Consider the following 13,036-nt stretch of genomic DNA (forward strand, 5'->3'; position numbering starts at 1 on the left):
TATTCAGCGCATCAGAACGGGCGTAGAAAATTATACGGGATTGATCGCGGTCGAAAATTCACCGAAAGGGTCGAAATCAGTCGATTGGACCGAGAAGCTAGAGGTGACTTGATCTATGAGTCAAGGACGTGGTGTCAACTGCCTGGAATGGTATGTGGCAAGGGAAGCAGGAGGTGTTGGACCTCAGATGATCACCACATGCGGAGTGACACCCAGAAGCACAAGGTGCTGCTAAACCTGCGATCGAAGCATGCTGATCGACATGTATGCGCTGTGGTGTCGAATTGGATAAATTCTGGAAGTGGATCAGACATGTGGAAGGTCTGGTGTCCCCTTGCATGACACCCTGGTCTTGCAGCCAGACATGTGGAGCACGAGGTGTCGCCGCGCATGCGTCCGGAGCCATGCGAAGCGACACACAGGCTGCCACACGGCTTGTTTCTGATTGGTTGGTGCATACTATAAATACCCCACGATCCCTGCTCATTTCAAACCATTCAGACCAGTTCAAAGTCAGCGAAAAATGTGAGAGAGTAAGCTAGAAAGAGAAAGTTCGAGTTTCAATCATTTTCGAGTCTTTTTCGGCAGTTTTTGAGAGTTATCGAGAATAGTTACTCTGCCTGATTTGAGTCAGCATCTATAGAAGCTCTGCTTGATTGAAGATCAGTCCAGACGTCGGTCTGCTTGTGAAGGTCAGGAAGAAAGGGTTCGGATCGCAGAAGACGGGTTTGGGGTCAAGGGCACGGTCAACCGGAAAACAGTGAGTTATAATCAACTGGTTGCTGAGTTTTCTTCATGCAGGTTCCCGTTACTTGGAAGTTGGATCATGGCAGGAGGCCGGGTCTAACTGAGTAACGGTTTGATTAGTTTATTGTTGATATTAATTGGTTGATAGCATGCTTAGTTCTTGCTTCAGAATCGTAGTAGCATGCCAATGGTTAGGTTGATTGGTTAGTTAGCCAAGGCTGAATGCTTAGATGATATCGCTAGGTTGTGGATAGTTATATATTCTGGAATTAGTCTTTATTCTAGGTTCTGGAATATTTTAATTGTGGTTGTTGTGATTATTGCTTCGAACCTCGGTTATATTACCGGGTTTGGTATTGTTTATATATTGGCAGACAGCATTGTGTAACCCACATTGCTAGGCATATTAGGGGTGAGTTAGTGTTCCTTCAGACCTCGTACCCGGCGGGTTTAAGGAAACCCCTTATTCGCTGGATTGGGAAGACTCAGAGAGACGGTGTCATGGCCTAGGGCTGAGTTATTACACGACGGTGTAATGTGACAGTGACCCGAAGGACAGTGGGCTGTCGCGCGGTGATCCGAATGACTGTGGGCCGCCGTCGGTTGAAAGTTCCTTCTTCTGGCCCTTGTGGTAGGAAGATAGGATATTGCTTATAGTGAAGGAGGAACCTAACGTCACCAGGGACCGAGTTAGATATATATTATATAGTGTAAAGGGATAGGTAAACCCTGGTTATGTTTTATCGACTATCTTATAGTATCGATAATTTACTCGTATTATTTTCTGCTGCAGATTTTTGATTTGCTTATATGATTATTATTATTATTATTATCATTGGATTGTGCTATTAGGTTAACTTCTCGCTTTAGAATGTTTGGGGTGGGATAGCGAGGGGTTGTATTTGTTAGTTTGGGATTGTAACTCACTGAGTAATGCTAGATTACTCACCCCTCACTCGTTGTTGTTTCCAGGTGACCAGTAGTGCGTGTAGAGGAAGCGGGAAGTTAGGGCGGCTAGTGTAGATTTTCATCTCTTTTTGCTTAAGACGTTTTCAGACTATAAGTATGTATCTTTTCTCTTGGCATGCCACCACGTGTATAATATTTTGTGTGTTGCGAACCGAGTATGATATAAAATAAATAAATCGATGTTTTGTGCAAATGGCTTGTTGTATCTGATATTAGCTTGTCCAAGCAAACACGACGTCATACTCGGGTACGGGTTGAAAAGCCTTAGGCCTTAATCTGACGGGACGTGTTAGTGGGCGAACTGGCCTAATCACAAATTGCACTCTTTGGGATCAAGGCTGGATCGTTCCTAACCCGTCATGTAGCGCTTCTGATCCTTGGTAGAAAATTGGTCCGTCAGTCATGTTCTTGTTTGATTGTTTGCCGGTGGTTCGACCTATACCTAAAACGGTTCGGGGGTGTTACAGTCGTAGTGGATATCTGGATCTATCATAGTCAAGCACATCATGTTGGTGCTCAAGTCACATACAGCTCCTACTGTAGCCAGAAATGCTCTTCCAAGTAGAAGGGAAGAGTTCCAATTTAACTTGATATCCAGGACATGAAAATCCACAGGGACAATGGCATTACCAATCTGCACTTCCAGGTCTCTGATCAAGCCTCATTAATTTTTCTGAATGTAGTCCACAAATGTGAAGATCTCTGGTGAAAGCTCTACTTTCAGACCCAGATGGTCTGTCATAACCTTTGGTAAAATGCTGACTGAAGAACCAGTGTCATAGAGTGCATGAGGAAACTCAATGCCCTATACAATACAGGGTATTGCAAACTTTCCAGGAGTAATCTTCTTCTTCAATGTGATCCTCCGCCTCATGTCCTCTCTGGCTGTGTCAAACATTATCCTAATGTTATTTTCAGTCTCCCTTGTCTCTCTAAAGAACATTCACAATCTGCTTGTGAAGAAAACCTCCTCAAATGGTTTTCCACTGGGATTCTGACAACTCTCTTAGTTATCTCCTTCTCTTTAGCTTCCCTCTTAAGGTTCTTAAGAGTTTTCTCCTTCCTATCCCTTAACCTTCTTCCTTCAGTTCCTCTTGATATTGGTGTAGTTTCTGAAGGGTTACTAGTAGTCTCTGCAGTGTCAGCTGGTGGTTTCGGTGTTGGTCGGAGTGCATTGATTCGGTTGATGTCAATCGCTGGTAACTGCACTGGGTATGTGAGAGGTGCGTATCGATCAATAGATGGAGAAAATGGTTGATCGATGCATGTCTCATCACTGTGTCGATCGATGAGTTGCTCGTCTAGTCGGTCGATATTTTCGTAGGTAAGGGTGGGTGGGTGTGGATGCGAAGCCGTGAATTCAGCATGTGTCAAAATCCTAACCGCGTTGCAATTCGTAGTCGTTTCTGGAAACGACATCGATCGTTTCGATCGACTTGAACAATCTGGTGTCGATCGACACCATTGCGATCCACCAAAACTTAGTGAACTTTCAACTTCGTAGTCACCCTCTTGGATATTTTCATGCTCACCACTTGCCAGAAATCATCCTCTATGATGGCATTCATGTGGTGTTTCATTCTTCCTTCTCCTACTTCCTTAGAAGCTCCAGTTCCCCTGATAGATTCTTCTGTCTGAACAATTTGGGTCTCAAGCTTCCTTACTTGAGTACAAATGGTATCTATCCTTGTGTTCAGATTGTTGAAGACAGAGTCAATCTTCCCATTGATGTCCACTGTAAGCTTCTGTTGTGCTTCAAGAACTCTGTCTATCATGGCGTCCATCTTACTCTCCTGGGTGGGTGGTGTGTGTTTTGGTAAGATGAACTCCCATAGTTCCTGGTGTTGTTGAAAGGTTTCTGATACTGTGAACTCTGGTTGTAGTTACTCTTCTGATCACTGCCAAAAAGTTCCTGTTGCCATTCTGGTTTCCAAACCCTGAAATCCAGTACCTCCAATGTAGTTCACATCTTCTTCTGTATCAGCATCTCTAGCCTCTCCTTCCTCAGCTGAGCAGACTTGCTTCCTCAGAAGCTCATGTACAACTTCTAACTTAGCTCTGACTTCACTCATAAGTTCCTCCCCAATGGCTGCAACAGACGTTTTCTTATCAGAGTCAGTGTTCTTGGTGCTGCTGCTGTTGGCTAGGTTCTCAATAAGCCTCATAGCCTCTATTGGATTCCTAGTGTTGAATTTCCCCTCACTAGCTGTATCAAGAGCCATCTGATACCTCAAGGCGATACCTCTGTAGAAAGTTCTTAGCAGCTGCACTTCATTGATTCCATGGTTTGGACAGTCTCGCTGGAAGAACTTAAATCTGATCCACGCGTCCTTAAAAGTCTCACCAGGCTTTTGGGCGAAAGTGGCGATTTTGCTCCTTAACTCTTCAGCACGTGCCTCATCAAAAAAATTACGAAGGAAGGCGTTTTTGATGTCGGCCCAGGATGTCAGTGATCCTGTAGGTAACTGCTTAAGCCAGTGTGAAGCTTCTCAATTTTGTGAGTATTTGAATAGCTTGCAAAGTAGGTAGTCCTCATGGACTCCATCCATGCGAATAGCAACTATAAGATCCTCGAACCTCTCTAGATGGTCTATAGGATGCTCGTGTGGTAACCCAGCATAGGGTATCTGTGACACAAGAGAGTAGTACTGAGGCTTGAGCTCGAAGTTCGGCTTCTGAATCTCTGGAAGTCGAATAGCTGATTTGTTGTTGTTGTACGCATCAGGACGATTGTAGTCCGCCAACGATCGTGTTTGAGCTTCTTCTGTAGCCTCAGCTTCTGGCTCAGGGATTACGTTTCCATGTGCATCTAGCTTCTGACCTGTTGCATTAGGCAGATGACCATCCTGTTCATACATGTTTCCATTCTCGCCCTGCGTGAGAATAACAATTGCAACCATGCTTCGCGGGTTAGTATCGATCGATGTACAGTGGGTAGTGTCGAACGATGTAGAGCACCAAAGTGTATCGGTCGACGGTGGTGTCTGAGAATCGGTCGACGGTTGAACGTGAGTATCAGTCGACGGTTGAACGTGAATATCAGTCGACGGTGGTGCGGTTATGTCGATCGATACGGAGCGTAGGTCTTTGCGGATTGAAAGTTCTAAGTGTGAAGGATCTTCTGAGAACAGTAGTTGATTTTCCTTATTGCTTCTAGTACTGCTGTGCATGTACCTAAAAGACAAGAAAAATTTTAATCAGAAAGTGGTAAAAGCAAAAGAAAAACCTAAAATTGATAAAATTAAATCTAATGGCGATCAAAGCTCCCCGGCAACAACGCCTAATTTGATATCACTCAAATTACCCTAAAGAGTGTTTTTACTCTCTCAAATAAGAGGTTCAGCTGTAGTACTAAGGGATCAAATCACGAGGAGCTAGAAAACCAATTAAATCTAATTAACTAATCAATCCTAGGTAAAGTTGGTTTTTATGGTGGAAATGTAAAATGACAATCCTAAATGAGCAAGGTAATTGCTCTTCTAACAATATGATGGGTTGTTTATAAGATAAGGAAGAGTGCTAGACATAGGTCTTTTATTCAGGTATTGGAGATTATAATGTATATAAATGCCTAACAAGTTGTTTGCAAGATATTAAAGAACTCAACCGCTTAACAATCAGTGATGTCTCACTGGTTAAATAACTAGATCTCTAGCCTCAACTGTCGTATGTTGACCAGAAAAAGAGTCGATCGATATCCTCTAGAGATATCGAGCGATACACCTTTCGCAGCGCCGATCAATTGTCCAGTAGGGATATCGATCGACGGCTTCTAGAAATGCCTAAGCGCGAGCCGATAATGAACACTAGGTCTCAAGTAGGGCTCTCGCTTTTCTCAACAGGAGACAAACTAGTTCAAAAAGATAATTCAAGATATAAGGATCCTAGTGACCTATGTTCTAGTTAGCTAATCCAGAACAAGCAAAGGGTACAATCTATTTGATGAATATCACAACTTAGCAAGTATAGTTTTGGGCTAATCCCACTAACCTATTTAAACCCTAGATCTAACAAGTAGACTACTCAGATATAACTAAGCAATTCATGACACAAGATAGGTAAAGAAATTGCATTATATAGAGAACAGAAAACAAATGGAGTTCAATGACAAATCTCTCCAATCTCTCTCATAACTTAGAACAAAGGTAAAACTCAAGCTTTCTCTCTCACACTTTATGCTTGCTTGCTTTCGCTTTTCTTGCTTTCACTTTTCTTGCTTGCCGTCAAAAACACTTAGGCAGAGTATTTTAGAATTTCTATTAGGTTAAAAAATCGTTAGGGGTAGTCTCGTAATTTGGTGAAGTAGTCGGCTAAACCATTTCGCCTCGCTATCGATCGACAACACTTGATGCGTATCGATCGATTATAATCTTCAAGCACGCGGATCTTCCTAGCTACATCGATCGACAACTCTATATGAGTATTGATCGATTCTTCTTTGAATGTTGACTTCCGACTTGGTCTTGAATGGTTAACTCGGGTGTATTATCTTTTGTGCTCCAAAATTCTCCAAAACATCATTTTATCACAAAACACTCCTGAACCTGAAAACATACCTAATAGTCTAGAAAACATATTAGTTACATAATAAAATATCAATATACCATGGTAAAAAGTGGGTAAAATTCATGGTATATCAGTATGATAACTTGAATGGTGATGAGTGGGTTTTGAAGTATTGTGGGAACCGAAATTCGCACTGTCGATTTTAGTTAAGTTTAAACGTAGGAAAACTAAGTTGACCTAGTTTTCCCAGAGGATCCCGGCTATCTGCTGGGCCACGCACGACAAAGTTAACACGAGTATAGTTTGGGAATAAATGCGTAAAATAAAGAGAGCAAAAGAAAGAATCTTATTTCCAAATTTGCGGAGAGCGTTTGAACAACAGGTCGAGATCTCGGCCGCAAGAGCTTTCGATCGTCGCTAGTCTGAAAACCTAGATCTAACCTAGTTGAGTCGCAGCTCATTAAAAAGGAAATAAAAGCCTAAGTTCTAAGTTGCTCTAGAGTGGTTTCTTTCTTCTGATTTTCGGATCCTCCTTCCTCTGCTCCTAGCCTTGCTTATATACTCCCATATGACGGTCTATTCTTGATGGACTGAGTCTGCCGCGAGCTGGGCTTTTTCCATTTTCGTCGGCCTTCGTGTTTATCGGGAAAGTTGACATTTATCCATTCGGAAAGTTGACATTTATCCTTTCGGAAGTTTAACATTATCTTGTTATGTGAAGATAATTGTAAACCGTCGCATCTATCTTTTAGAGAATCGTAAATGGGCCGTCTGATCGGGTTTGGTCCTTTTCGGGCCGTCTCCCGGACTTCCGTTGTTTTCTACGATTTCTTTGAAAGAATGCTCCTACTTGGATGTCGAGTCTTTTGGAAGATCTCCGATCCATTGCTGAGGCGAATGGTGTATTAAGATAACCATCACCGTTTTATACGAAGTCTTTCTGTCCGTTGACGTCTTACGGGTTCTCCGAAATCTTGGAGCAGGAAAAGGAGTTTTGTTTGCGGGATCTCGGAAAGTCGCAAAACACGGATTTCTGGCAATCCGGGGGCCTAGAACTTACGCACGAAGACTAGCCGTCCGACGACCCGAGCCAGCACGGGGCTAGCCGCCCGGCATCCACGGCCGGCACGGGCGCTAGCCGCCGGCGGCTACGGCCATCACGGGGCTAGCCGCCCGGCGACCACGGCCAGCACGGGCGCTAGCCGCCGACGGCCACGGCCAGCACGGGGGCTAGCCGCCCGGCGACCACGGCCAGCACGGGCGCTAGCCGCCGGCGGCCACGGCCAGCACGGGGCTAGCCGCCCGGCGGCCACGGCCAGCACGGGCGCTAGCTGCCGGCGGCCACGGCCACGACCGGAGTCGGCTGCTCGGTTCCTTCGGCTTGTGCGTGTTTTGCGTTCTTTTTAGTTTTCCGTAGGTTTTTCCTCGTGTAGAAAACGTTTCTAGCCGTTGATTTCGAGATGATTAATCTCGAACTTAATATTTTTCCAAGGTTTCTCGATTACTAATTAGTCTTCGAGGTTGCTCCAACATCTTTCATGTTCTTCCAAGACTTTCGAACAACGATTTCGTCTTGACCGATTTTGACCCCAACAGTTAGCCCCCCAGCTAGCTATGAGCCGTAGGGTTCGTAGGTCCTAGCTTGCGGTATGGTTCCTGAGGAAAGTATGGAGACGAAATCGTGTCGAAAGTCGGGGTGAATAGTCAAATCCTTGCCTATAAAGACTTGTGAATTCTTTACCATTCTTATTTCACCCAAGAATCTTAAGTTAATCTCTCTCTTGCAAATTCTCTCTCTACTTTTAAGAAAAGAATGACTTCAAGATCAAAATCCTCGAGGAGGCAATCTCACTCGTCTTCGGATAGCTTCCATGCCGAGGAGGAAGTTCCGAAACCTGAGGTTCCAGAAATTGACAGGAGCGCGTATTGCGACGCCGTCTTTGGTTCTGATGCTCCCCTTCCCGTGATCCCGATTCCCCGGCGACCTCTGAGGGTGCGTAAGGAAACTGATTCGCCGAGCGAAGTATCCATCGAATATCTCGGAACTCTTCGAGAGTTTTATGAGATTCCGAAGGGAGTCGTGTTTCGCATTCCTCGTGGGAATGAGAGTTCGGAGAATCCTCCGAAGGGTTACTTCACTTGCTACGAGGCGTTCCTGACGCAATGCCGACTGTGGTTCCCAATCCCTGGGTCATTGTTCAGGCTCTCGACCGTTTCGGAATCGTAATCAGCCAGCTGAGCGTGCCGGCTTTGGAAAGCTGGCTTGGCGTTGTGATTTTGAGTTACGAGTTAAGGATGGACCTTAGCCCTGCTGACTTCGAAGGGTTGTGGAACTCTAAGACGACGAGCATCAATGGAGTATATTCCATGAAGGCGAGGACCAATTTTTCGGTAATCCATGGAGTCACCTCGCACGCCAAGGATTACGTTGACCGTTTCTTTTTTTGTGAGGATAGATGGAGAATCTATCGAGGAAGGCTTTCTCCACCTATTCCCGACGGACTGGTTGTACCAACGAGGTAAGATTGTCACATCTCCTTTCTTAGAATCCGAAAAGCGAGTACTAAACGTGTGTGCGTTTTTTTTTTTTTTTAGAGAACAGGTGTCTCGCGCATGTTCCCTCCGATCTTTCGACCAAGAGAGAGATTTTTAGGACAATGCCTTGTTCCTGGAACTCCTTTACTCTTGACCGGATTCGAGGGGCGGTCGCGCTTCACCGATCGCGAGGCGGTATGCGGCCTTGTGTTAATGATGGATCCTACGTTTTTGCCCGTTCAAGGCGGAGGCGGAGATCTCGGAAGGATAAAGGGATTGCTTTCGAGGCCTCGTCGGAAAATGGTGAGCTGCCGAGATACGATCCTGACTTCACTACAGAGAATCTGGGTGTTCCTTCCCCGGGTGACTTCTTTGATGACCTCCCTCCGGCGTTTTCCCGTGACGAGTCTTTGGACAACGAGGAGAGGGACAAGGTGACTGCGGAGGGTGCTCGCTTGGTCAACGAGGTTTGTTTTCGAAACTTAAGTAAATCCCCTTTTCTTTTTTTTTTATTTGACCTCGATTTCTTTGCAGGCCGTGAGAGTGTGGAATGCATCGATTGATGGAAGTTTCCGTACTGCCCGGCTGGCCCATTTTAAAGCGGAGGAGACGGAAAGAGAATTCGCCAAGTATCGGTTAGAGGAGCAAAAACGCCGGCAAGCCGAGGTCCAGGCTCGAGCCCTCGTTTGTGCGGAAAGGAGCGGGCGGAGAAGAGCTGCTGCCGAGCTGAACCGAAGGGCCGAAATTTTTTCTACCGAATTCTAAGCTTACAAAGAGGCTCAGGACTTTGTAGGCGATTTTCGCGATTGTCGTGGTTCGGTCGGTACTCTACACAAGATGCAGCGTGAGGATTTCTCTCTTTCCGGCGAACTTGCCGCGATGAATGGTTCGATGAGAATATGCACTAACGCCGAATACTTTGTTCCTCCGATCGAAGGGAGAATTCGAGAGTTGTGGAATCCTATCCAAGTCTCGGATGATACGGCGGATGTAGGCGCGGGTTTGAATGCTGGCGACGGGGGTGAAGAGGTCGACCAGCATGACTCCTCGTTTGGAATATCTCTAACCGATTGTTATGCATTCGATTATAATTTGTGATAGGCCAAGTGTGGCTGTTTGTATGTATGTGTTGCGACCCTTAGGAGGTCGCGTGACTTTGTGTTTCTCGGGATTGGCCATTGGTGGCTTTTGAATCCCTGCTATAAATGCTTTTATGAATTCTGCGTTTTGATTTATACTTTCGTTAAGTGTAGAGTGTTTGAATACGTGCAGTCACTTCGTATTCAATCTCTTTTTTTTTGTCGCTTGATCCGTAGGTTACTTTGTAGCGAACGTTAGGTTTGTAAGCGATAAGAGGCAAATTTTGGAATCTCGTATTCTGGATACTTATGCCTATGAGATGTCTTAGATACCAGCAAGGCCGGGTTTAGGGCAAGACCTAGGTCTACTTTCGGACTGAAGCTGTGCAATGACAAATCGGCTTTCGTTTTGCCTGTTTGCGATTTCGACCTGACTCGTACCGTTTTAGAATCTGCGAAGTGCTTATCCGCTTATATGATTCGTTTGGATACGAGTCGAGCTACTTCCTTTACGAAGAGCTAACCAAAATTTGGATTTTTTGTATAGCGCGCTATAGTATCCTTGTTGGATGCAAGAGGACTTCGTTAGAAGCCAGATTACGAATTTAATTGAGTGAAACGTTTCTATGTTTTTCCGTCGGGGCCAATCGACGGAAATGAATTTTAGAGTCGCGGACAGACTGTTTGATAGAGTTTTTTTAGAGTCGCGGATGGACTGTTTGGAGGAGAATGGAGAATCAAGACTTTGCGGGAACTAACGACGTCTCGCGTTCCTCAAAGATATGATTTTCGTTTTCCGTAATGTTTATGCGTTGAGTAAGCATTTGAATTAAAGATTTTATAATGTGAACAGTATTTTTGCGGAAGTACAATGATGTTTCTCCCCATCTTCCCCCCTCCCCTTTTTGGTGGGGGGGATACCTGAACTTGTCGGGTTACGACGAGCTGCCTACGTACCTCTTGCGAGGATCAAGCCATCTCGTAGTTCTGTTTCTATCGCGGTTTGCTATTACTCCACGATTTCCGGCGCCTTGACTGTTTCAGCTAAGTCGGTGGTCGCGTTGGGAGTTAGGTTATCCGTTCTTTCGGCGATGGACTCGAGGATTTTTCCACTATCCTGAGTTGTGGCCTGTCCGGACAAATCCGAGCTGTTCTTTGCTGAGTTCTCGGAGATACTCAGATGCTTCTTAGTTCGCTTTGGGTTAGCTACTGGAGCGTTCCGATTGCTGTGCAATTTATGTTCGGCCAGGAAGCAGAGTCGCGACTGTTTTTGGCTTCCCCAGATTACCGCTGTTCCAGTTGGTGTTGGAAACTTGACGCTGAGATGGTAAGTGGACGGAACTGCCTTCATGGCGTTTATCCAAGGAGTTCCCATTATGGCGTTATAGATAGCCGGGTTATCCACTACCGCGAATTCGACGATCTTCGTGACTTCCTTAGCCATGACCGGGAGCCTGATTTTTCCGAGGGTCATGGATGTGACGTCCGAGAATCCAGTCAACGGTCTTGGTTATGGGATGACTTCTCCGAGGGGTATGTTCATCCTCTGCAGAGTGTCACGGAACATGATGTTGCCCGTGCTCCCTGTGTCGATGAGGATGCGGCCGACTTCGAGATCCTGAATCACCAAGTCGATGACTAGAGGATCGTAGTGGGGTTTATCGAGTCCGGCCGTATCCTGTTCCTCGAAGACGATTGCGTGATTGGGAACGTCGTCCTCTGGACACCATCCGGGGCTTGTTTCGGCCCTCCGTCCGTAGGCTTTGATCGACGAGGAGTCCTGGTAAAAATGCGATCCTCCGATGATCATGTTGATCCTTTGGCGGTTGTTGTTGTTTCCTTCGCCGTCTTGCCTTCGTTCGCGTTTTTCGCCCGATTGAGTTCCAGGAGCGTTATTCTCGGGATTGGCTCCGTCGGTCTTCGGCAGACGGTCAGAATCTAGGAGCAGGTCTTTCACGCTCCTAACCGTTGCTAGTTCGCGGGCAAGCAGCTTCGTAATGAGTCTAGGGCCGAGGACTTTGCAGTTGGCGGTGGAATGACCTCTCGTCTGATGGAACTCGCAGCTGGAATTGCCTTGTACGAGTTCCGCGTCCAAGTGTTCCCGGTGGTCCTTCCTTGTTCGGAATTGACGGCGTAGTTATGTTCGCCTTGGACGTCTTCCCCTTCGTGATGAACGTACTTGTCGTTACGAGAGGTTTTCTTCTTGCCGGACGCTTTCTGCGGTCCATGCTTTTGCGCTAGGACTTTCATCTCTTCTTCCATGATGATGAAATCCGTTGCCTTGTGGAGAGTGTCCTGGATGGTGCGTGGCCTCTCCAAAGAAATCCACTTTCGGAATTTCGATTTGTACCAGAGGTTTTTTCTTAGGGCGTCGATGGCGACTCTGTCGCTGAGGCCTGTTACTCTGGACATCACGAGTTTGAACCTCCTTTGTAGTCGCGGAGCGGTTCATCTTCTTTTTGAATTAGACTCCAAAGGTCTACGTCGGAAGTTTCCCTGTCCATGAACATGGAGAATTGCTTCAGAAAAGCTGAAGCAAGCTGGCGGAAACTTCCGATGGAGTTTCTTTTCAAGTGTGAGAACCACTCGAGCGCAGCACCTCTGAGGTTCTCGACGAATAGGAGACAGCAGCCGACGTCCTTTTCCCGCTCCGGAAGTTTAGACCTCGCCATCGCAATCTGGAAAGACTGCAGATGTGCCTTCGGATCTGTGGTTCCATCGTAGGTGGGAAGCTTTATTTTCCCGGGATCTGAGACTCGTGCGTCCGTGATTCGAGAGGTGAATCGAGTCTTTCTCGACTCGTGCGTTCGTGATTCGAGCTGACTGACTTCGGGTCCTTCTGTGGTGGATGTCGGCGTCTTCGTCGGACGGATCCGATTGATCGCTGATATCCAGATTGATTCTTTCGACGTCGTCCCCTTCGTTTACCCTTGCGGGAGATAGGAGGTTATCCGTCGTTTTCTTCTGCCCCGCCGGAGTGGTATCGTCAGGGATGAGTTCCGGGGATTTTCTCGGAGCATCATTTTCTTGGTCTCCGGCAGTTCCGAAGTCAAGCCTCCTGACACGCCTAACCTTGGTGGATCCGCGCGGGAGTTTGCTTTTCGCTGTTAAGGTATTGACCTGTTTAGCGAGTGAAGCCATTAGTTTCTCTTGTTCTTCCGACCGTTTCTGGCAGGTGGCGAACAGTTCCTTCACCTGGT

Source organism: Raphanus sativus, unplaced genomic scaffold (genome assembly GCF_000801105.2).
Source record: "Raphanus sativus cultivar WK10039 unplaced genomic scaffold, ASM80110v3 Scaffold0333, whole genome shotgun sequence".
NCBI classification, from domain to species: domain Eukaryota; kingdom Viridiplantae; phylum Streptophyta; class Magnoliopsida; order Brassicales; family Brassicaceae; genus Raphanus; species Raphanus sativus.